The sequence below is a fragment of the Macaca nemestrina genome, chromosome 3, assembly GCF_043159975.1.
Source record: "Macaca nemestrina isolate mMacNem1 chromosome 3, mMacNem.hap1, whole genome shotgun sequence".
Classification (NCBI taxonomy): Eukaryota; Metazoa; Chordata; class Mammalia; order Primates; family Cercopithecidae; genus Macaca; species Macaca nemestrina.
This window is the reverse complement of record NC_092127.1, coordinates 80,307,107-80,332,536: the sequence shown is the minus strand read 5'-3', so window position 1 is coordinate 80,332,536 and position 25,430 is coordinate 80,307,107. Positions and strand designations below refer to the sequence as shown.

At 41.9% G+C, this 25,430-nt stretch overlaps 2 long non-coding RNA genes and 1 pseudogene across 3 annotated transcripts in view; 2 read left to right on the top strand and 1 right to left on the bottom strand.

The window, feature by feature from the left end:
- Positions 1 to 25,430, top strand: part of LOC105486271 (uncharacterized) — an 84,899-nt gene that overhangs the window by 16,297 nt on the left and 43,172 nt on the right. The gene's annotated exons all lie outside the window — the stretch shown is intronic.
- LOC139362351 (uncharacterized) overlaps positions 1 to 25,430 on the top strand; it is a 33,316-nt gene that overhangs the window by 7,043 nt on the left and 843 nt on the right. The window lies entirely within an intron of this gene.
- LOC139362120 (protein RCC2 pseudogene) lies at positions 8,116 to 24,419 on the bottom strand (annotated as a pseudogene).

Here is a 25,430-nt window from a genome sequence, read left to right as displayed (position 1 = left end):
TAGTAAGTGCACTTATTTTATTAGTAGGCGTGACCTCAAGGCTTACCTAGAGCGTGTTTTTAGTTCTTTGAGTCCTCATAATGCTGAAGATCTTAGGCATATGATTCTTTTCCATTTACAGTGGTGGCAGCATTTGGGCAAGATATTATATAGAAGGAAGATTATAAAATGTATATTAGTCAAATGTTGCTAATTATTTGCCATGATATATAATTTGAAGAAGGAAGATAGAATTTTGGGGAGATTCTTATGTGGAGTTACACAAACCATGTGCTTTTTGGATAACTTTGGAGAGAGTAGAGGGGGCATATCGGCATTATATTTATAGATCCTTTGTACATTTTAAAATTTTTATTTGAGACAAGGTCTCACTTTGTTGCCCAGGCTGGAGTGTAGTGACACGATCATAGCTCACTGCAGCCTCGACCTCTGGGCTCAAGCGATCCTCCCCCCTCAGCCTCCTGAGTAGCTGGGGCTACAGGTGCATGCCACCACACCTGGCTAAGTTTTACAATTTTTTTGCAGAGATGGGGGTCTCACTTTGTTGCCAAGGCAGGTTTCATATTCCTGGGCTCAAGTGACCCTCCTGCCCTGGTCTCCCAAAGTGCTGGGATTACAGGCATGAGCCACTGTACCTGGCTCTACAGATTCTTTCATGCTCAAAAATAAATGAAAATACATTCTCCTTTATTTCCAAATGTGCTTTTTTCTTGATCCTTGAACTACTTTCTTTTTTTGTACCTCAGTAAACACAGTGATTAGCAGAGGCTGAAGGAGAAATCACAAGCTATTTTCCATAGTCTTAACTACATTCTGTCATGGAATAAAAACGACTGATTGTCCTATGTGTTCCAGCAGAACTATTAGATACATCGTTTTCTGGGAACCCCTCCTTTTGAATTCCTCTCATTTTGAGGGTCACCATGGCCCAAAGCCACCACTGGTTTTAGGGGACAGCCCTAGGACTCCAGTCCACTCCCAGACAGGTCACAGCTCTGCCTGTCCATTGGTAATATATAAAAGGTATTTATGTATGTATGTATGTATGTATGTATGTATGTATGTATGTACGTACGTATGTATGTATTTTTGAGACAGAGTTTCACTCTTGTTGCTCAGGCAGGAGTGCAATGGCACGATCTCGGCTCACTGTAACCTCCGCCTCCCAGGTTCAAGCGATTCTCCTGCCTTAGCCTCCTGAGTAGCTGGGGTGACAGGCATGTGCCACCACGCCCGGCTAATTTTTTTTTTTTTTTTTAGTAGAGACAGGGTTTCTCCATGTTGGTCAGGCTAGTCTCGAACCCCCAGCCTCAGGTTATCCAGCCACCTTGGCCTCCCAAAGTGCTGGGATTACAGGCGTGAACCACCATGACTGGCCAAAAGATTTTTATATATTAAAGATCTACCATTGAAAAATAGTAAAATCTACCATTTAATCTATATTTAAAATCTAGCACTGAAAATGAATTTGTGCAGAAACAAATTCATTTTCAATTGTAACTGAACCTTTGTTAAACTAGTTGGAATGTACTTACTCACTAAGAAAACCCTGATTCAGGGCTTAAAAATCATGTAGATGATATAAAAGCACTTTTTCTTCACTTTCAGAACCATTAGTTCAAGAACTATTTAATGTTTCTTTTCAGTTTTCCCCATAACACTTTCTTTGTGACACTAGTGTAGAATTTATTTTATGCTACTGGAACATTCCAATGCATTGATTTTATATTGCCATATAGGTTGCACATACCTTGAAGGCAAAAACCTTGTTTTCTTTTCTCTCTCTTTTTTTTTTTTTTTTTTTTTTTTTTGAGACAGAGTCTCACTCTCTTGCCCAGGCTGGAGTGCGGTGGTGCAATCTCAGCTCACTATAACCTCTGCCTCCTGGGTTCAAGTGATTCTCCTGCATCAGCCTCCCGAGTAGCTGAGATTACAGGCATGTGCCACCACGCCCAGCTAATTTTGTATTTTTAGTAGAGACAGGGTTTCTCCATGTTGGTCAGGCTGGTCTCGAACTCACAACCTCAGGTGATCTGCTCGACTTGGCCTCCCAAAGTGCTGGGATTACAGATGTGAGCCACCGTGCCTGGGCCAGTAATTTTACATTAATTGTATTTGTTAGAACTTGCTCTCAATTTGATAAAGGTGACTTTATAAAATACAATGTTACTATTTTTTTAAAGAACCTAAAAAATTCTTTTAATTTTAAATTTTAATTAAATTTCTAAGTTTAAATTTTAAAAGTCAAGAATTCATTAATACTCAGGCAAGTCCCTTACATAAGGCCATTGGAAGATCTAAGTCCAGCTCTGCCCAGGGCGGCTCCTGCAAAGACTGTTTTCATTAAACCCAGTTTTCATTAGATGAGTCTTCCTGGGGCAAATATATTTGTTTATAGTTTATTATTTTAGTTGAAATATAAATCTTTCCATAGTTAGCACCTAGATTTCAGGATTTTTTTGTTGTTGTTGTTTTGTTTTGTTTTTGAGGTAGAGTCTCGTGCTCTCTCCCAGGCTGGAGTGCAGTGGCGGGATCTTGGCTTTCTGAAGCCTCTCTCCCCCAGGTTCAAGCAATTCTGCTGCCTCAGCCTCCCAAGCAGTTGGGACTACGGGCATGGGCCACCATGCCTGGCTAATTTTTGTGTTTTTAGTGGAGATGAGGTTTCACCCTGTTGGTCAGGATGGTCTTGAACTCCTGACCTCAGGAGATCCGCCTGCCTCAGCCTCCCAAAGTGCTGGGATTATAGGCGTGAGTCACCACGCCTGGCCTTTGGATTTTATTAATACACATCTTTCCTTGGATTTACGGGAAAAATCTGCTAGTTGTATATGTGAAGTCTTATTCTAATTCTTGCATTATTTGGATCTGGGACTTGTAGAAACATTTGTTTGCTTATTTACTTGCTCTTTGATACATTTTCTTAAAAACAGAAAATTATTTGAAAGATAAGATGTATGTGTAGAGAAAACATATTTCAAATAAGTGCATTAGATTTGGGGTCACTGACTTAAGTGGAAAGACTTGCAGCTGCAATTCTTTATTATGTGTGAGCTTATAAGGAAACTGGGCTCAAGGGCATTGAAGGATACATAACTTTCCTTGGCATTCAGGGTCTGCCCTCTATCGGTGATATGTGCATAAATATACCTTTATCCCTCAGAATTCCGCACTAGATTGAAATAAATGTTATCAATTAGGCATAGTGTATGGGAGGTCAGATATGAATGAGGTAGAAAACCCTTTAAAAACTCAAATTGTAATTTTTCTCACTGTGGGATTTGCTGTTAATGCAGAAAGGATAGGGATAAAGTTAAAGAAAAATAGACAAATTACAAACATTTTAAATTTCACCATTAGAAGAAGAAGTAATTTAAAAATCTTGAATTAAATGAGGGATTGGACATCTTTATTGATGCAGGAGTAAAGTCCACTCCATTTTCTCCATGCATTGAATACACTATTTGGTTTTACATAAACGTGTCTTGATCCTTTTTGTAAACCAGTTACTCACTAATAGTAAACCCAGTGCTCTTGTTAATTATTAATGAGACTCTAAATATTCAGAGAGATAACTTTTTTAGTTCATTGCATAACACCACCAATGTAAGGGTTTTTAATTTACAATGAAATTATAACTTCATGAAACAAAGTTATAATATAACTTTATTAAAAAATTAACATTTAATGGAATTATTAAATAGTGAAAAATACTAAAATTACATGCTCTTTTGCATTGTTTTTATTTTTTATGTAATCTTTTCTTTGGCATTAAAAAATTAACATGTGAGAAATCTTGGAGAAGAAAATACATTGTTATATATTACTCTCTAGGGAGTAAAGCTACATGAGTGGGCTGTGGAATCTAACGGGGTTTACACATTGGCATTTTTGTAATTTAAAAACTGTGCATGCTGGGCACAGTGGCTCATGCCTGTAATCCCAGCACTTTGGGAGGCTGAGGCGGGCAGATCACTTGAGGTCGGGAGTTCGAGACCAGCCTGGCCTACATGGTGAAACCCCATCTCTACTAAAAATATAAAAATTAGCTGGGCATGGTGGTGCGTGCCTGTAGTCCCAGCTACTCAGGAGACTGAGGAAGGAGAACAGCTTGAACCCGGGAGGCAGAGGTTTTAGTGAGCCGAGATCACACCACTGCACTCCAGCCTGGGCAACAGAGTGAGACTCTGTCTCAAAATAAATAAATAAATACAGAAATAAAAAACCATCTTTGTTTTTAAAACTGACTTCAAAATATATTACAAAGCTATAGTAATAACCAAAACAGCATGGTATTGGCATAAAAGTAGACACATCACCAATGGAACAGAATAGAGGACAAAGAAATAAATTCACACAGTTATAGCCAACTGATTTCCAATGAAGACATCACAAACACACATTGGGGAAAAGGCAGTCTTTTCAATAAATGGTGGTAGTCTCGACAATAAAGTTAGTGTCTTCAATAAAGGCAGTCTCTTCAATAAATGGTGCATGTGAATGTCCAATTTTTCTACCACCGTTTATTGAAGAGACCCCCATTTCTCAGCATATGCAAAAATCAGGTCAAAATGGATTAAATATAAATGTAGGCCAGGCATGGTGGCTCACCCTTATAATCCCAGCAGTTTGGCAGGCTTTGGTGGGGAGATTGCTTGAGGCCAGGAGTTCAAGACCAGCCTGAGTAACAGAGCAAGACCGCTTTTCTATGAAAAATTAAAAAAAAATTAGCCAGGCATGGTGGCACGTGCCTGTAGTTCCAGCTACTTGGGAGACTGAGTTGGGAGGATTGCTTGAGCCCTAGAGATCGAGGCTTCAGTGAACCGTGTTCATGCCATTGCACTCCAGCCTGGGCGATGAGACTCTCTCTCAAAAAAAAAAAAAAAAATTAAAGGATTTAAATATAAGTACTGAAACTATGAAACTACTAGAAGCAAACCCTGGGGAAATGCTTTATAACACTGCTCTGGGCAAAGATTTTTTTGGATAACAGTTCAAACTTATAGGCAATAAAAGCAAAAATAAACAAATAGATGTATACAAAACTGAAAAGCTGCACAGCAAAAGAAACAATAAATAACTGCATCTGACCAGTGGTTAATGTCTAAGAATATGTAAGAAACTCAGACAGTTCAATACCAAGAAAACCAATAATATAATTTTTAAAAAATGGGTGAAAGCGGGCATGGTGGCTCACGCCTGTAATCCCAGCACTTTGGGAAGCCGAGACCAGCCTGGCCAACATGGAGAAACCCCGTCTCTACTAAAAATACAAATGTTAGCCAGGCATGGTGGCAGGAGCCTGTAATCTCAGCTACTCAAGAGGCTGAAGCAGGAGAATCACTTGAACCAGGCAGATGGAGGTTGCAGTGAGTGGAGATCGCACCACTGTACTACAGCCTGGGCAACAGAGTGAGACTATGTCTCAAAAAAAAAATTGTTTAAAATGTTCACTCCAAGAAATTTATATATATATACACACACACACGCACACACACACACACACACGAAATAATTGCAGCGCTAAACCAGGCACCTTCGACCAAATCACAACCTCCTCTTTGATTCCCCTTCACTCTAAGCCTCTTTCAAATTCTTTTTCCTGAGCTGGAAGACCAGTCAGATGCCCACGGGGTCAGTGCAAAGCACCTTCCCAGCCGGGCAACTGAGTACCTTTCTCTAGGAGTGCATGACGTCCTTCCCCGCAACTCCTTGTTTTAAGGGATTTAACCCATTAGGAAATTCATTTTTCAGTCTAAGCCAAAAGGAGGTGTCAGACATGGCAGTCTTCACTTCGAAGGTCCGTTTCCTGCTCCAGTCCCTGGCAAGGGTTCTAGAAGAGCCTGGCTGTCGGGTTTACATGAGGCCACCAGAAGATCTAAGCCCAGCTCTGCCCAAGGCGGCTCCTGCAAAGGCTGGGACCTCGGGTGCTGCTTCCTCAACCCTCTCGGTGACCACGACTCAAAGGAGAGACCTCAAGGATGCGAGGAGCAACACATGCTTGGCCTGTGTTCCAGGAAAGAGACCTGTCCAGAGAAACAGACTGGGCAGTTGCTTGGAAACTTGAGTCAGAGGTGGTGGTTTGGGGGTGATTTGGACAAATTAGGTTAGTTTAACAAAGCTCTGAAGTGGCGGAAGAGCTCCCCTGGACTACTGATTGAACACAGAACAAGAGATAAGCATGGTGTCAGACTAGGTCTTAGAGAGATGCAGGCCAGTCTCCTCCGACAGGGCCTTTGGACTGCCAGGACAGACACTGCTACCTACCCTCCACCAGCAGGAGTCATGGTAAGGAGCGACTGGGGTGGAAACTTGGGAAAAAAGCAACAACTAGATCGTTTTTGGCATTTTAACATAGAGACAGTGATAAGTGGTAACAACAACAAAAGAAAAACAAACAAACAAACAAACCTTGAAGAGACCAATATTTAACCCCCATCCACCCAAGTTTCACACTTAAGTTCTATTCCCATCTCCCCCATTAGCACCACTGAACTAAATATCTATTTTAAAGCACCCAAACCAGTCTAGACCCTCTGGAAACCAAAAGCCCCAGCCAGAGCTGTCACCTGTCTTGGGTCCAGGTGAGAGGAGGGTTCCAGGAAAGGCACCTCGTTAGTCACCCAGCACAGCGCACAGGGCGGCAAGCTCGGGCATGAGCACTTGATGGGGACGCGGTTGGCAGTCACAGCATCCGTGCTGACACTCGACAAAGGGGACTCTTTGGTAATCCCGACTATTTGGTACCAGAGCCAAGACTAGAAGGAGCTGGGTCAGCAGAAATGTACCCTGAGTCTCAGCAACAGGATGGCCCGTGAGAGGCAGGATCCAGGCGGGAGAGAAAAGGGGACCAAAGCACGTCTTGCACAAGGCTGGTACGGACAGGACTGATCCTGCTTGCAAGGACCAGAGAATGCACTTGACTGCTGGCTGATCAATCTCTAACTGGTGAGTGTGTGTGACAAGGCTCAGCCCTGGCTCCACAGGGAGCCACGAAGCTAACTCAACTGATACAAATGTTCCCACCTCTGCCCCACCCCCAAGTCCCATGGTTCCACCATCACCTGATTTTCATTTGGACTTCTTTTACAGCCAAAGTAGGTATAAATGCTAAACAGAAACCCCCAACACCCCTACCAGGAGGGACACGGCAGATTCTATAATGGCGCAGCCAGAAGGCTGTGGGCTATAGGCAGCAAGGGGGAGAAAGAGAACCGATACTGGCCTCAATCAGAACTGACACCGGCCTCTGCTGATGTGCAAGAAAAAGCGGGAAAGGAGTGTCACGGATGCTTCTGAAGCCCGCGAGTGTGATTTTGGATGGAGGCCAGCCGGCGGGGACCAACTTTGCCTAGCTGGCTGCTGCCAGTTCCTGTAAGGGGCATTTTTTCTGAGTAAATGGCGATTCCTCTTCCATGTAGCATCCGCTTGGATCACGATGCTAATTATAACTGGAAAGGGGTGTTTTGGGGAGTGTATTTAGGAGAGGAAGAAAGAAAAAACTTAAAAAAAACCTAGATGGCTCAAAGTTTCTGCCTCTTTTGTAGGAATAGTAAGTCAACTATGAGCAAATACTTTAATTCAACATTAAGAGGAAAAAGCATACTTTGGAAAGCATACAGAAAAAAAGGTAGTTAATGTTGGATGGCTTGTAAAACGGAACCTCAGGGAGCCTAAACAAAAATGCATCTTTGGTCAAATTCTGCTTTTTTTTTGAGATGGAGTTTTGCTCTTGTCACCCAGGCTGGAGTGCAGTGGTGCGATCTCAGATCAATGCAACCTCTGCCTCCTGGGTTCAAGTGATTCTCTTGCCTCAGCCTCCTGAGTAGGTGGGATTACAGGTGCAAGGCACCATGCCTGGCTAATTTTTTGTGTTTTTAGTAGAGACAGGGTTTCATTACATTGGCCAGGCTGGTCTTGAACTCCTGACCTCAGGTGATCTGCCTGCCTCAGCCTCCCAAAGTGCTGGGATTACAGGCCTGAGCCACTGCGCCCAGCAACTTTTGCTTTTTAAAATTCCTAGTTTGACTTCACTTCCCAGTGCTCATGGAAATGACATCTGCTGCGAGAAGTGTGGAGTTGGAGGAGTCTCTGGGAGTATCAGAGGGTTGGGGAGTTTTATTCTGGCAGTTTCTTGATCTTCTTTTTCTCGGTCTCGCGTTTGTCTCTTGCTATCACCAAGAAGTGTGAGTAGCGCTTGGCGACCTGCTCTGAGAAAATGCTATCCAGAGTCTTCACCTCCTGGGCTGCAGTGGAAGACTTGGGCTTGTGGTCCCTGTAGCCCTGTTCCTCGAAGGTGGGCAACAGGCCCCAGCTGATGGTACTCTCATTGGCGGCCACAGTGATGCTGCTCTTCCCACAAGCCAGGCTCTGGGTTCTCTAGCCACAGAGGTCCTGCACTGCTTTTGGGTACACGGTAGATTCATGGGAAGTGTTGGTGGCCCCCCAGAGAAACAGACCACCCACTTCACTGATGGCAAAGGAGCAGGTGTAACCAGCATAGATCTGGGACGCCCCACATCCAGAAAAGTCAAACAGCTTCACCAGACAGGGGACCATCTCATCCTTCTGCTCTGCATGGCCCAAACTGCCATAGCCACCGGAGCCCCAGGAGAAGACTTGCTTCTGGGAGTCCAGAACCAGTGTGTTGTTAGCGCCACAGGCCATGTCTTGTACAACCACGTTTGGTACAGGCGGCATCTGTTCATTTTTGGTCTTCTCGATGAAGATGGCCACTTGCCAGGGCACCAGTTTGCAGTCGTATTCTATCTGCTGTGGCCAGGCAATGAACTTCCCATCTGAGTTGTGTCTCAGCTGACCATATTCAGGGCACCCAAAAGGAACAGAGGTTTCCTTTGCAGTCTATTATCGTACTAAATCCAGCCCCACAGGCTGTTTTGGTAATTGGCTGGCCATTGTACATTATCTGCGCGGGGCTGTGGACAGGGTCTGTCTGGTTGCCAAGGACCAGCTGCCCCATCTTGTTCTCCCCAAAGGCAAACACAGAGCCGGTTTCTGTCAAGGCCAAGGTGTGGTTCCGCCCACATGCTGCAGACACGATCACTTCGTGGCTGAGACCCTCAAAGAAGTCTGGGGGCTTTCACTCTCTTGGTGTCGCCATGTGCCAGCTGCCCCTTCTTGGAGGAATTTTTAAAAGCTGATCTCCTAGAAATATAGTAGAATAGTGGTTACCAGAGGGTCACGGTGGGGTCGGGTAGATAGGGAGGATGGGGAAATGAGGAGAGGTTAGTGAACGGGTATACGATTGCAGCTAGTTTGAAGAAATAAGGTCTGGTGTCCTATTTTTGACTATATTTGACAATAGTGAATATTTCAAAATAATGAGAAGTTTTGAATGTTCTTCTTTTTTTTTTTTTTTTTTTGAGACGGAGTCTTGCTGTGTCACCCAGGCTGGAGTGCAATGGCCAGATCTCGGCTCACTGCAAGCTCCGCCTCCCGGGTTCACGCCATTCTCCTGCCTCAGCCTCCCGAGTAGCTGGGACTACAGGCACCCGCCACCACGCCCGGCTAGTTTTTTTTTTTTTTTGTATTTTTTATTAGAGACGGGGTTTCACCGTGTTAGCCAGGATGGTCTCGATCTCCTGACCTCGTGATCCGCCCGTCTCGGCCTCCCAAAGTGCTGGGATTACAGGCTTGAGCCACCGCGCCCGGCCTTGAATGTTCTTATGACAAAGAAATGATAAATGTTTGAAGCGAAGGTAAGCCAGTTACCCTGATTTGATCATTTCACAATGCATACCTGTATTTAAAGATCACACTGTGTCCCATAAGTATGCAAAATTATGGGTCAAAAATAAAATAAAATGTAAGAAATCTGTGTCTTTGGAAATTACTATTTTTCTCTTTTTTTTTTTGAGATGAAGTCTTGCTGTGTCACCCAGGCTGGAGTACAGTTGCTTGATCTCGGCTCACTGCAACCTCTGCCTCCTGGGTTCAAGCAATTCTCCTGTCTCAGCCTCCTGAGTAGCTGGGATTACAGGTGCCTGCCACCATGCCCGGCTAATTTTTGTATTTTTACTAGAGACGGGGTTTCGCCATGTTGGCCAGGCTAGTCTCAAACTCCTGACCTCAGGTATTCCACCCGCCTTGGCCTCCCAGAGTGCTGGGATTACAGGCATGAGCTACCGCACCTAGCCTGGAAATGACTATTTAAAGTTAGGAGTTATCTGTTGACTTATTTGTTGTCCCTGTTGTTTGACTTGTAGACTTTGGTACAGCCTGAAGTATAAAATTCCTATTGTTAACTACATAAAATCCTGTTATTAATAAACAAGCTCAAAAGAATACCAGAACAAAAATTTCTTTATTATGAAGCCCTCTCTTTTTAAAAAGCATTCAGCAGAAACAAACAACATACTGTATGCCAGAATATCAGCACCACTTCCAGAAAATTACTCCAAGTTTCACAGCAGTTTACTGGGTTCTACGGTTTTGGGGAATAGAAAAGCAGGGCAGTAGCTGTCATACCTGTATTCAGTTTCTTTCTTCTATTGTATCCTCCTTTTTTTTTTTTTTTTTTGAGATTGCCCAAGGTGGAATGCAGTGATACAATCTCCACCGCAACCTCTGCCTCCTTGGTTCAAGCGATTCTCCTGCCTCAGCCTCCTGAGTAGCTGGGACTACAGGTGTGCGTCACCATGCCTGACTAGTTTTTTCTTTTTTCTTTTTTGTTTTTTTATTAGAGACGGGGCTTCACCATATTGGCCAGGCTGGTCTCAAACTCTTGACCTCATGATCTGCCCACCTTGGCCTCCCAAAGTGCTGGGATTACAGGTGTGAGCCACTGGGCTCGGCCTATTGTATCCTCCTTTAATGAGTTTAAAGTGTCCCCTCAAAAGATGTTGAAGTTCTAACCCCCGGTACTTGTGCATATGACTTGATTTGGAAAATAGGATCTTTGCCGATGATCAAGTTAAGATGAGGTCATTAGGATGGGCCCTAATCTAATATGATTGAGTCCTTACAAAAAGGGGAAATTTTGTCACAGAAACTGACCCTTAGAGAGAGAAGACAATGTGAATACACAGGGATAAGGCCATCTATTTAATACCAGCCAATGAACACTTGAGGCTCCCAGAAACTAACAACCCTTTCAGATAATCAAAATGCCAGGTTTTTGTTTGTTTGTTTGTTTTAAGACAGAGTCTCACCCTGTCACCCAGGCTGGAGTGCAGTGGCATGATCTTGGCTCACTGCAACCTCCACCTCCCAGGTCCAAGCGATTCTCGTGCCTCAGCCTCCCGAGTAGCCAGGATTACAGGCGTGTGCCACCACACCCAGGTAATTTTTTTTCTTGTATTTTTAATAGAGATGGGGTTTTGCCATGTTGGCCAGGCTGTTCTCAAACTCCTGGCCTCAAGGGATCCATCTGCATCAACTTCCCAAAGTGCTGGGATTACGGGTGTGAACCACCATGCTTGACCAAAATGCCACTTTTCTGAATATATGTTTATTTTTTGGTTTCCTGCATATATCCCAACATCCATATCTTTTACTTGCCCACCACGTTCCCATTTCTCTTTAAATCAGGTTTTGATTTTCTGAAAGTCTGAATGTTGAATTCACTGGTGTCCTGGAATACACTGCAAATAATTCCTACTTGCATTTCACTGACACTATGTTGCCTTTCCCTGGGTAAGTTTTGCTTGCTTAAATTGTATATGTAAAGGTACCCTCAGCACTTTAGAGGACATATACAGTATGAATTCAAAATATAATTACTTTTAGGAGAGTACATAGAAGTACTCTGAACCATGGAGTACCATTAAATGGAAGTTTTTATTATAATTACCAATTTTACATGATACATGCAGTTATGTATGTGTTCTGATTCCTATCTCCTCCCTTACTGTGAAAGGGCTGGTTAATTGAGGAGAATGTGAAGGTTATTTCACCACAAAACGCTCTAACGCTCTAACTCAGAGTATTAACAATATTTATTCTGATTATTAGTTTTCTCTTATGCATCCCTTTTCATTATCTGATTCACATCTCTCACAAGTGATGTTAGTGTAAATGGTTGAATATTTTCAGAGTATAGTATATATAACAACATAGCACCTTAATCTCACAATAAGGTTATTTTTTCTGTCTTAATTTTATCCTATTTTATCCTTATATATTTCAGAATATGGATCAGCAGTCTTTTTTTTTATTATTAATTTATTTTGAGACAGAGTCTTGCTGCTCTGTTGACGAGGCTGGAGTGCAGTGGCATGATCACAGCTTACAACAGCCTCAACCTCCTGGGCTCAAGTGATCCTCCCACCTCAGCCTCCCGAGTAGTTGGGACTACAGGCACGAGCCACTACGCCTGGCTAATTTTTACGTTTTTGGTAGAGATGGGGTCTACTATGTTGCCCAGTCTGGTCTCAAACTCCTGAGTTCAAGCAATCCTCTCACCTTGGCCTCCCAAGGTCCTGGGATTTCAGGCATGAGCATTACTTTCAGCCAGCTGCTTCTATACAATAGGCTTTGTTCCTACCGTGTTTTCTAATGTATTTTGTGCTATTTCCTACTGTTCTAAGACACAAAAGTAAAAAAAACACATATTTTCATATATTTACATATATATAATGTTTACATATATATTTGTATTTGATGTCTGGGTCCAGAGTTATACCTGAAGTTTTTATTAGGTTAACCATGATAATTGGCGTCCTACTGCTGTCAGATTTACTCTAACAAAGAAATAGATTACTGTTTATTATATTGAAGGAAGGGTGTGTTTAACAATGGCTAGCTTTTGAAGTGAAAATCTCAACAGATAGTGACCCAATTTATTATGGGATTTAATGTGTTTGATGGAGGGGACAGAAAACATTTTTAGCCAGTATCATGATTTCTGATTTTTGTTTGGGTCTTAGAGAAGAGGGAAGACTTCACCTTCCAGATCCCCTATGGACCAGTTCCAGATGTTGGAAACAGACATTTGGGAGATCTTTGGATTCCTGCATGGACTTGTGACCTCCTATCCTAAGTCCAGTAACAATTTTTTTTTTTTTTTTAGCATTCTTGAATTGTACAGTGAGAAATGGAGTTGCTTTGGTCAAATGTTCCTCCTTTGTGCCACGGTGTACTCTGGGCATATCTCTAACTTTGCATTGGCTGTAAGGCTCTTCATTTTAGCTTTGTAGATGAGAGTGTGGTGCTTAGTTTCAAATTCTGTCTCTGCTGCTTTCTAGCTGTGTGAGCCTGGGTGAATTACTTATCTTTCTGAGTTTTAGTTTTCTGATGTGTAAAATGAGAGTAGTAATATGCCTAGTTCACGGTGTGGTTATAAGGATGAAATAAGATATATGATGGCTCAGCATAATAGTATGTGGTAAGCACTAAGTCAATGACATCTATTACTATTACCTCTATACTTGTGGTGCTCATGAATTCGTGTCTTATTTGCAAAGAGCTTAGCTGTAGCCCTCTGAGACTGTTAAATGGAACTGATTGATCAGAGTTTGGTCACCTAGTGCCTCCATTATATAGAGCCAAGGAACCAGTTAGTTTTGGACATGTTGGTGGATCACTTAAATTCATGCCACTGGCCTTGAAGGACCTCGAACAAGAGCATTTTCTTGGTTCATTGCAAATATCACTAGTGTTAGAAAAACAATCTATGCACATGTGTGTTAGAGGCATCACCTCTGTGGAGGAAGCATCATAATAGTTACTTATTGACTTCTTGCTGTGCTATATTTTATATAATAATGCTTTAATAATGTTTTAGTCAAAATGAAAATATCTTTAAAAGAGCTCAAACACACACTGAATTGCTAAAAAGTTATATGACAAAAGAGTGATGTAACGACATTCTTATGAGTCAATCTTTATTGCATGTCGATAAAATTCTGCACTATTCTAGTTGAATAGGAAGAGACTAGTTCATAAGAAGCCCATTACCCTAAGCTAGGTGTTAATAATCTCTTTGTGTTAATATTACAATACGCTGCATGATGCCAGGCTTGGAATACAAAAGTTCAGGGTTATATAAGTGTTCTGGCATGCACAACTGTTTGAGCAAGACACTTGGAATTCCAGCTTGTCCAGCAGTTTAACTAGGCTGTGAAAACAATAGGGGCAAGAATGTAGCAAAATGCCCCTATTTCAACTATTCTTAATATAGCTGTCTTTTGATGACTTTCTCACAAATTGTTCAGTCCTGAGAGTCCCATATCTTTTTCCTATGAATAGTTTATCATTTTTACACAAGGAAACTTGCTAAGTGTCTTAAGGGGTGGTGACATTCATTATTTTTTAGTTTATCTGAAGAAAACTACCCTTTTTTCTCATTACTTTTTGTATAAAAATTAGTCCTTAAGCCAGTATATATAGTGTATAGGTACTTTTGGTACACTAAGTAGTCATTAAAATGCAAGAAAAAGCATTTAGCTTTTAAGAACAAATGTCTCACATTCTGAATATAGAGCAGAATTTCTTAATCACTGCAAACTTTCTACTGATCTGATAGATATACAAGGCTTCTGTTCTGAAGAGAAAAGTAGCTAGTGGTTCATTGAGAATTGACTGGGTCAGAGTCTGACCTAAGCATGTATGTGTATTAACTCACTAAATATGTGTATTAACTTACCACTTTGAGATGAGTAATTTTATCTTTTCCATTTTACAAATTAGGAAACCAAGGCCCACAGAGATCAGATAACGTGCTTTAGTAAGTGGTTGAACAGGGATTCAAATATAGGCTAATTGGACCAGGCATGTGGCTCATGCCTGTAATTCCAGCACTTTGGGACGCCAAGGCAGGTGGATCACCTGAGGTCAGGAGTTCAAGACCAGCCTGGCCAACATGGCAAAACCCCGTCTCTACTAACAATACAAAAATTAGCCAGGCTTAGTGGCACATGCCTGTAATCCCAGCTATGTGGGAGGCTGAGGCATGAGAATCGCTTGAACCCAAGAGGCAGAGGTTGCAGTGAGCTGAGATCACACCACTGCCCTCCAGCCTGGGAGACAGAGTGAGACTCTATCTCAAAAAAAAAAAAAAAAAAAAAAAAAAAAAAAGGCTAATTGGCTCTAGTAACTGAGTTCTTCAACACTAACCTATTTGTGTTTTGGATGCCAAAAAAGACTTTGCAAACATCAATTGAGAATATTCTAGAAATAACTTTTTCCTAATATTAAAAAAAAAAAAGGAAAAAGAAGAAAATGACGAAAATTTAGAGTAGATTTTTTTCTTGCCCAAAAACTTCTCATGGAAAATACATGTTAGAAAGGCTTTTGGAACACTGTTTGCTTTTTTGGGCTTTCATGCTTCATGTCCCGGTGAAAGAACAAAGTTATAAGAGTTAGGAGGCTCTGGTTCCAGGCTCTGCTGTTAATAGTTGTATCACACTGGCTAAGTCACTCATTCTCTTTGGATTATTTTTTCCAAGTGAAAATATTAATGCTATTAATCTTTTATAGTTATTGGAAGAATCAGATAGAACTGATAGGAAATGATTTAAAAACACTAAGTGGTATGGAAATATAAAGTGGTATTTATAGCTGTTTATTTTCACCAGCCACATATGGAATCATGTCATCTCAGAATTGGAGAAAGTGTTAGAGTCATCTGGTAACAAGGCATAGTGGCGGGGTGGAAAGAGCTGTAACATTTGTCCTGCATTAAAATCTTTTCTCAGTCACTTATTTACTTAATAATCTTGGGCTGGTGATCCAACTTCTCTGAGTCTCGGCTTTATTTGTGAAAGAGAATTATATTTTCTTTCCAGGGGTATGAGGATTAAGTGTAGTGTCCTGTCACATGCTCTCTCAGGAAATCCTCAGACTAAAAGAAAACAAAACAAAGCCAAAAACAGGCTGCCAACTGAGATCAATACAAGTAGCAAAAATCACACACCATAATATTTTGAAGATAAATTGAAGTCAATAAACATTTGTTAAGTATTACCATAAGAAGAAGTGTTTTGGTGGGGCGCAGTGGCTCACGCCTGTAATCCCAGGATTTTGGGAGGCTGAGGCGGGTGGATCACCTGAAGTCAGGAGTTCAAGACCAGCCTGACCAACATGGTGAAACCCTGTCTCTACTAAATACCAAAAATTAGCCGGTTATGGTGGCACGTGCCTGTGATCCCAGCTGCTTGGGAGGCTGAGGCAGGAGAATTGCTAGAACCTGGGAGGTGGAAGTTGCAGCGAGCTGAGATGGCGCCATTGCACTCCAGCCTGAGCAGCAAGAATGAAACTCCGTCTCAAAAAAGAAAAAAAAAGAAAGGAAGTGTTTTACGTATTCTTACTAGAGGAACATGTGAAAGGTATGAGATGCCAATGGCATCTTTATTTTATTTTTATTTTTTACCTGCAGCCCATGTTTATGCTAAGTATCTTTATTTTATAAAAACAGCAATGCTATGCTAACCATTTATAATTTTTAGAAGATGACAATATCACAAAATCTGATGGTTTACAGTTTCTTTAGGTTTATCTATATACACAACCTGTGAGCGGTGGCAGTGTGGTAGGCGGAATAATGATACCTTAAAGATATCCATGTCCTAATCCCCGGAACCTGTGAATATGTTATGCTGTAAGCCAAGGAGAAATTAGGGTTGCAGATAGAATTAAGGTTGCTTGCTATCAGCTGACCTTAAAATAGGGCGAGTATGTTGGGTTATCCAGGTGGGTCCAATGTAATCACAAGGGTTCTAAAATGTGAGAGAGAGAGAGAGAGAAGAGAAGAGAGAGACCCAGAGTGATTGCAGCATCTGAAGGACTTGGCCTAATGTTACTGTCTTTGAGGAATAAGGAAGGGGGTTATGAGCCAAGGAACGCAAGAAGCCACTAGAAGCTGTAAAAGGCAAGGATAATGATTCTTCCCTAGAGCTTCCAGAAAGGAGTGCAACCCTGCCAACACCTTAATTTTAGCACTATGAGATCCATTTTGGACTTCTGAACTACAGAACTGTAAGATAACGCATTTGTGTTATTTTAAGCCACCGAATTTTGGTAATTTGTTACAGCAGCCATAGAATTAATACAGGCAGTTTTCTTTCTTTTCAACCCTTTTATTTTCTTTTTCTTTTCTTTTTTCTTTTTTTTTGAGACAGAATCTTGCTCGTCGCCCAGGCTGGAGTTCAGTGGTCTGATCTCTGCTCACTGCAACCTCCGCTTCCTGGGTTCAAGCAATTATTCTGCCTTAGCCTCCTGAGTAGCTGGGATTACAGGTGCATGCCACCATGCCGGCTAATTTTTGCATTTTTAGTAGAGACAGGGTTTCACCATGTTTGTCAGGCTGGTCTTGACCTCCTCACCTTGTGATCCACCCGCCTGAGCCTCCCAAAGTGCTAGGATTACAGGCGTGAGCTACCATGCCCCGCCTATTTTTCTTTTCTACTTGCATTGGCTAATTGCATTATTTGCACTGGCTAATTGCATATTCTAATTGCATTGTTGCTTCTATTACATATACTATTAATAATTACTAGTATAATTAATTAGACTATTATTATTGCTTCTCTTAATAGTAGTATTCAATGTTCTATTCTTGTTTTTCATTTTAAAAGGAATGTTTATAACTTTTTGCTAATAAGAAATATGTTTGCTATAGGTTTTTAATATGTTCATTCCTATGTCAGGTTAAGAAAACTTCATTCTATTTCATATTTTAAAATCAGAGAATACCTATTAATTTTATCAAATATTATATCTTAATTTCCCCTTTCTTATGTTATACATTTCTTATCCTCTTTTTGTACCCAAAATAGCATAATTAGGCTTTGTCCTTCTTTCTTACATTTTTGGAAAAGTCAGTGAGGAGAGTAGTCTTTAAAAATTAATAAATATTTTAGCCCTAAAAGTAGAAAGAATAACTTTATTGTTGGTGAGTTCTCAAAGCAGTATCAAAAATTGCTAGATGAATTAAAGAAGAAAGTGAGAGCTGATTGTGGCAGTAAATTATAGACAGTAAGTTGTGGGCAGTAAATTTAAAATAGCAAATAGTGTAAAATATGTAGCTAAAACTGTCTAAGGGTAGGTTCTCTAGTCTGATATATATATATATTTTTTTTTTCTTGAGATGGGAGTTTTGCTGCTGTTGCCTGCCCAGGCTGGAGTGCAATGGGGTGATCTTGGCTCACTGAAAGCTCTGCCTCCCGGGTTCAAGGGATTCTCCTGCCTCAGCCTCCCAAGTAGCAGGGATTACAGGCGCCAGCCACCACACCCAGCTAATTTTTTTTGTTTGTTTTTGGTTTTTTTTTTGGTAGCTACGAGGTTTCATTATGTTAGCCAGGCTGGTCTCGAACTCCTGACCTCAGGTGATCTACCTGCCTTGGCCGCCCAAAGTGCTGGGATTTCAGGCGTGAGCCACTGCACCTGGCCAAGTCGAACATCTTTACCCAATTTTTTCATTATCTCTTGCTTTTACGTTTGTTTTCATTTTCTGAAGGTAGAAGAACAGTATAGGAAACTCCATAATTATTCAATGCCAAAATGGCTAAGATATTTGATACCTTGTCCATTTACTAAACATCTCAACCATGGATGAAGTCAACAACTATTTCCACCACTGTTTGACCATTTCAGAACTCCTGTCTTCTCAGCCAGTGACTTGATATATTTGCTCATTGTAAATATGACTCATTTTTTTTTCTTTCATTGTTTCTGTATTCCAACCTTCCTTTTAATTTGTAAGTATAAACTCATAATTTGGAAAAGCTTGTATCTGCTTGACTGCCTTTTATGTACTCTACTGAAAAACATTTTCCAAATGGGACTTTATTACTTTCAGAACTTGTCATTGTCCTTGAATGATGGATTTGGTGGATGCTGAAAGCAGGCTTCAATTCAAGCTAAGATGTGAAACCTGGGGCATTTTAGGGTGGAGATATGAGAGGGGATTGAGGGTGGAGTGCAGTGGAGATTAAAAGAATGGAAAGGAGTGCCAAAGAGTGAGGAGTTACCAGCAAATACAGCTCTGAATAGTCACTCTTTGGAACAACTCCTGTGATAGGAATGCCAATTGAGTAACAAGGCCATGCATACCTCAGATATGGCAAGTTTTGACTGAATTGGAGCGAACACTGCTGCCGGACGGCATTTCCCAAATTGCGTCTATGAAAGACATATCCTTTATCTCTTTAACAGACATTCCGGTTCATATTCTCTTTTTTTTTTTTTTTTTTTATTTGAAACCAAGTTTTGCTCTTTTTTTTTGTCCAGGCTGGAGTGCAATAGAGTGATCTCAGCTCACTGCAACCTCTGCCTCCTGGGTTCACGTGATTCTCCTGCCTCAGCCTCCCCGAGTAGCTGGGATTACAGGCACGCATCACCACACCTGGCTAGTTTTGTATTTTTACTAGAGATGGAGTTTCACCATGTTGGCCAGGCTGGTCTCGAACTCCTGACCTCAGGTGATCCGCCTGCCTTGGCCTCCCAAAGTGCCTGGATTACAGATGTGAGCCACCGCACCCAGTCCCAGTTCATATTCTTATGTTTAATTATCTTATTTGTGGAATACTTATCACTATTTTATTGGATAATTGTTTTCTGGAGGACACAACTTGGTTTAGAAGAAGTAAAGAACAGCCCCCCCACCAAGTCTTTTCTGCTATCACATTTTAATGTTGATACTACAGAGAATAGAAGGGAAAATGCACATAGACTTGTGTCCCTTGTTTGGAGGGATCCTTTTGTTTGTTTGTTTTTGAGACGGAGCCTCGCTCTGTCACCCAGGCTGGAGTGCAGTGGTGTGGTCTTGGCTCACTGTAACCTCCACCTCCCGGGTTCAAATGATTCTCCTGCCTCAGCCTCCTGAGTAGCTGGGACTACAGACACCCGCTACCACGGCTGGCTAATTTTTGTATTTTTAGTAGAGATGGGGCTTCACCATATTAGCCAGGCTAGTCTCGAACTCCTGACCTTGTGATCCTTCCAAAGTGCTGGGATTACACGTGTGAGCCACTGCGCCCAGTCGAGGGATTCTTTGTTATCAATTCTGAATCAGTAGAAAAGTCATGCAGATTTTAATATGAATTACATGCTCACTGTTGCATTGCATATCACACACCCAATATTATTCCTGGATGACTTGTTCTTTTTTTCCTTTGGTTAATTGCTTTCATAAATATATTACTTTAATTAGTATGGATTTGAGTGCCAACTACGTGCTGGACATTAAAGACATAAGGGCAAACAACACAGAGCTCTCTCTTTATGGAGCCATGGCATGTCAAAAGTGCTATGATCAATGAAGTACAAGAGGCAAAGGGAGCATGGGGAGAGTTACGCAACCAACACTGGAAAATCCAGAGAAGCTTCCCCAGAGGTAGTAATGACTGAACTGATATTTTTTTTTTTCTTTTTCTTTTTCTTTTTCTTTTTTTTTTTTTTTCCGAGACAGTCTCACTCATTTTTGAGATCTCCACCTCCTGGGTTCAAGTGATTCTCCTGCCTCAGCCTCCTGAGTAGCTGGGATTACAGGCATGTGCCACCACACCCAGCTAATTTTTGAACTTTTCGTACAGGTGGGATTTCACCATGTTGGCCAGGCTGGTCTTGAACTCCTGACCTTAGGTCCTCCACCCGCCTCAGCCTCCCAATGTGCTGGGATTACATGCATGAGCCACTGCGCCCGGCCTGTTTTTTCTTTTTTTTAAGCCTCTGAGACAAGTTCAACTAAGCTGACACTTTAAGAATAAGTAGAAGTTAGGGAGGTAAAGTGGGTTTTTAGGTAAAGGAGGGATGAAACAGTGGCAGAGAGAAAGTCTGGAAATGACAGAGAAGAGCCTGGTTGAATAACTGAAAAGTAAGTGCAGGTTGTCTAGATAAATGACAGGGAAAAGAATGGCGAGAGGTAAGGCTAGAGGAGTGGATACAGACGGAATAGAGAAGGGCCTTGTAAACGGCAAGCAATTTGAGATTTATCCTGAGAGAAACAGTGCTTCAAGTTAAAGAGTTTCAAGCAGGGAAAGATAATTCTGGCTACTGTGTAGGGCAGGACCAACCACTGTAAGACCTGCAGTTACAGTAATTCACACATGACACAAGTTACTTGGCCTTAGGTTGTGGCCATGCAATGCTGTGAAGATGGCGGTGGTAGTTTATATTGAATCACTAGAATCTGCTGGTCATGAAGAGTGACTGGGGATGATGAGGAGGTAGGGTCAGATGTGACAGGTAAGTTTTGGTTTCATCAATTGTGTGAGTGGTGATACTATTCCCATAGTGATACTGTGTGGGGCAGAGGAGGAGGAATGTGGCAGCGGGGCAGTGGGCAAGATCAGTTCTGCATGTGTTGAGTTTGAGGTGCCTGTTGCACATCCAGAAGTATGCAGCTGCAATCAAGATTGGAGCTTGGAGAGAGTGGCATGTTGATGGTAACTTAATTCCTAAGGCTTTAGGAGCTCACTAGGGGAGAGAGTAGTTTCACTGTGTGGTGGGGGAGGGCTTAATAATGGATTGAGGAGTGAATGGAATGTGAGGAAGTGGGTATAGTGAGTACATAATCAACTTCCTAGAAGTCAGTCTTTAAGGGAAAGCAGCAAAAAGAAAGGCCAGCAGCTAAAGGAGTGCATGAGGTTGAGGAAAGACCTTTATAAAAATGGAAGATACCTGAATATTCTTAAATGTGTTTAGTCAAAGGGAAGGACAAGTTGAAACAACAGGACAAGGTTCCTGGGAAGCCTGGGGTGGATGTAGAGCATTTGTGGCAGAGGTTAGCTGTAAGAAGGGAGAGTGACATCATTTTCAAATGTGATAGAAGGGAAGGAAGGAATCAAGGGTGTAGAGGTGGGCCACTTTCAGTCAGCTGGAGGGGTATGAGAGAGTCTCTCTCTGGATTTATTTTCTTTTGTGAATGCAAGATCATCTACTGAGAATGAAAAGGGAAGAAATTAAAGGAGAGTAGAAAAAGTTTGAATTACCACCATGATTAGGGAAACACAGACAGAATATTGGTTATTGGTAGTTGTTGAATGCACAGGTGAATTTGGAGACTGAATTTATGATGAACCAATCTGGACTACTGAGTGATCTTCTCCCATAGCATTGAGTGGACTACACCAGGTAAAGATGCAGAGAAGGTGGACAGATGGGCTATTCATATTTGGCTTTTGGCAAGTGGGCACATGAAACAATGGGGTAAGGAAGTTTGTTGGCATCAGTGTAGGTGAAAATTTGTTCTGTGCAACCTAAGTTGGAGAGCAGAGGAAATGGAGCTGTGTCGGGCATGGTAAGGAGGGCTGAGAGATATAGGGAATGGAAGTGGTTGTTAGGTGCAAGAACAGTTACAGTGGGAGTCACTGGGAAGGAAACCCTGCCAGGACAGTAGAGTCCTCAGAGTGGGATGTTTGAATGCATTATTCCAGAGTCGGAGCAGTTTCAGGGATTGACACAAATTAGTGTGTCAGGGGAGTGAGTTGCAGAATTGGAGGGTGCAAAGAGTCATTAGAAATGAGGTCTGAGAAGATAATGGAATAAGGTGTTGGTTATATTACCCATGTTGACATGTAAGTTACCTCAAATGATAACATAGAGAAAAATAGGACTGTGAACCACGTGCTAAAGGCTTCAATTAATAAAGGTAATGACAGAAGATGGCTGCAAAGAAGGGCAGAGGGTTACTAGTAACCAGTTATCACACGACTCAAAGAAGTGGGGCCTTCTAAACATGGATGAAGAATTAATTGTGTGGAACTGGCAATAAGGAGCAATGTGGATGCCCAACTTTCTTCCCATCTAGGTGGGAGGATTGTGGGAAAATCAGCAGCCTCCACTTGAAAGAGTTGCAAAAGAATGACCTCAGAATTTTAGTTAAGGCACTGATGAGAGAAAATTCATAGAAGAGGTTCACAATAAAAGGATGGTCACCACCCCTGAATTAATGTCATTTATATTTTATTAAAATAGACTAGACTAGCAGTGTTTCTGAAAGTGTGGACCTTGGAACAAGTGCACTATCACCACCTAGGAGCTTGTTAGAAATAGAAATTCTCAAGTCCCATACCAGATCTCTTGAATCAGAAATTTAGGGGGTGGGACCCAGTTATCTGTTTTTGCAAGTTCTCCAGGTGATTCTAATAAATGCTGAAGTTTGAGCACTTCCAGACTAGATCTAACTTCCTAACATGAAGAGACAATGAAAAGTCAACAAATACAAATTGAGAGATTTAGAAGGCAAACATTTGATATTTAAATAGATAACAACATGTGTACTGTACAAAGGTGCTGAGGGATTGGAACAAAATCGTGGTCCTCAGTTTCACTGACTTGCTTTAAACCACACATCAATCATTGTAGGCCTCCTGCTCTTTACTCTTGTTCTCCATGGACTAATTCAAACCTTTCTACTTTCTTTAAATTCCCCCCGATCACTTATTAGGTGATATTCCATCTACCACCAAGCAGGTGATATCACACCATACTTTATATAAAACATATCTTTAGTAAAAGATCGCAACACATCTTCCCTTAGTTTGAGAAGTAGCTAGCATGCTACAGACAAGCTCTGTGGATTGTTTTGCCCATCATGCACATTAATAAAATTCAGAAGTCCTAGTGAGTTTTGTTGTTCTTGAAGCTTTTGTTATTTCTTTTCTTTTTTTCTTCCAAGAGAAATAATCGTTTATTTACTAAAAAATATTGAGAACTCACTGAGTTGAGTTCCTGCTCAGTTTTACCATATGGTGGGGGGGACAGACAAACTACAGTTATTAGCCATCTGATAAGTGTTTTGGCAGTGCCAAGTACAAGAAATTATTGGAGTAGAGAAAGAGCATCTCAGCTTGGCAGGAAGGGATGTTTAGTAAGTTGATGCATATGTTGAATCTTGGAAGAAGAGCAAGTATTCTTCAAATGAATGGCAGGGATGAGGATGGAGACTATTTCAGGGCTAGGGAGCAACCAAAGGGATCCTCAAATAGTTTAACATGGGAGAATGTTGGGTGAGGGTTGCTGGCCAGCGAGGCATGAGGTTATAAATTTAGTCATGGTTGGCTCACAATGGGCCTCGGATTCTACACTGAGGTATCTGCATGAGGATGGGAGACTACTGGCAGATTTTAAGCAAAGGAATAGCATGATTAAATTTCCCTGTAGAACTGTGTTTAGGGAAGCTGGTTTTGGCACATTGCTATGGTTTGGACATGGTATGTTCATGCCAAGTCTCATGTTGAAATTTGATCCCCACTGTTGGAGGTGGGGCCTACTGGGAGGTGTTTTGGTCATGGGGATGGATCCCTCATGAATGGCTTGGTGCCATCCTCATGGTAATGAGTGAGCTCTCATTTTATTAGTTTCTCTGACAGTTTTCCCAAGTGCTGGTGTTAAAAAGAGCCTGGCACCTTCCCCTGCTCTCTTGCTTCTGCTTTCTGCATGTGGTCTCTGTTCACTGGCTCCCCATTCACCATCAGGGGAAGTAGCTTGAAGCTCTCACCAGATGCAGATGCTGATGCCATGTTTCTTGTACAGCCTACAGAACCCTGAAACAAATAAACCTCTTTTCTTTATAAATTACCAAGCCTTAAGTACTCCTTTCTGGCAACAGAAAAATAAGCTAAGACATACACGTGCTTGGCTTACATTGAGAAACACTATCAAAATCTGCTGATGTAGTTATTGTAGAAGTGTTCTTTATAAGATATCTCACATAAAAAATATTTTCAGTCCGGGTGTGATGGCTCAGGCCTGTAATCCCAGAACTTTGGGAGGGTGAGGCGGGCGGATCATGAGGTCAGAAGATGGAGACCATCTTGGCCAACATGGTGAAACCCTGTCTCTACTAAAAATTAGCTAGGCATGATGGTGTGTGCCTGTAATCCCAGCTACTTGGGAGGCTGAGGCAGAAGAATCGCTTCAACCAGGGAGTCGGAGGTTGCAGTGAGTCGAGATCATACCACCGAACACTCTAGTCTGGGAACAGAGCAAGACTTCGTCTCAAAAAAAAAAAAAAAAAAAAAAAAAAATTCAGGCCAGGTGTGGTGGCTCGGGCCTATAATCCCAGCACTTTTTTTTTTTTTTTTTTTTTTTTTTTTTGAGACAGAGTCTCACTCTGTCGCCCAGGCTGGAGTACAGTGGCCGGATCTCAGCTCACTGCAAGCTCCGCCTCCCGGGTTTACGTCATTCTCCTGCCTCAGCCTCCCGAGTAGCTGGGACTATAGGCGCCCGCCACCTCGCCCGGCTAGTTTTTTGTATTTTTTTAGTAGAGACGGGGTTTCACTGTGTTAGCCAGGATGGTCTTGATCTCCTGGCCTCGTGATCCGCCCGTCTCGGCCTCCCAAAGTGCTGGGATTACAGGCTTGAGCCACCGCGCCCGGCCAATCCCAGCACTTTGGGAAGCTGAAGTGGGCGGATCACTTGATGTCAGGAGTTCAAGACCAGCCTGACCAACATGGTAAAACCCTGTCTCTACTAAAAATACAAAAAATCAGTCAGGCATGGAGGCACGCACCTGTAATGCCAGCTACTCG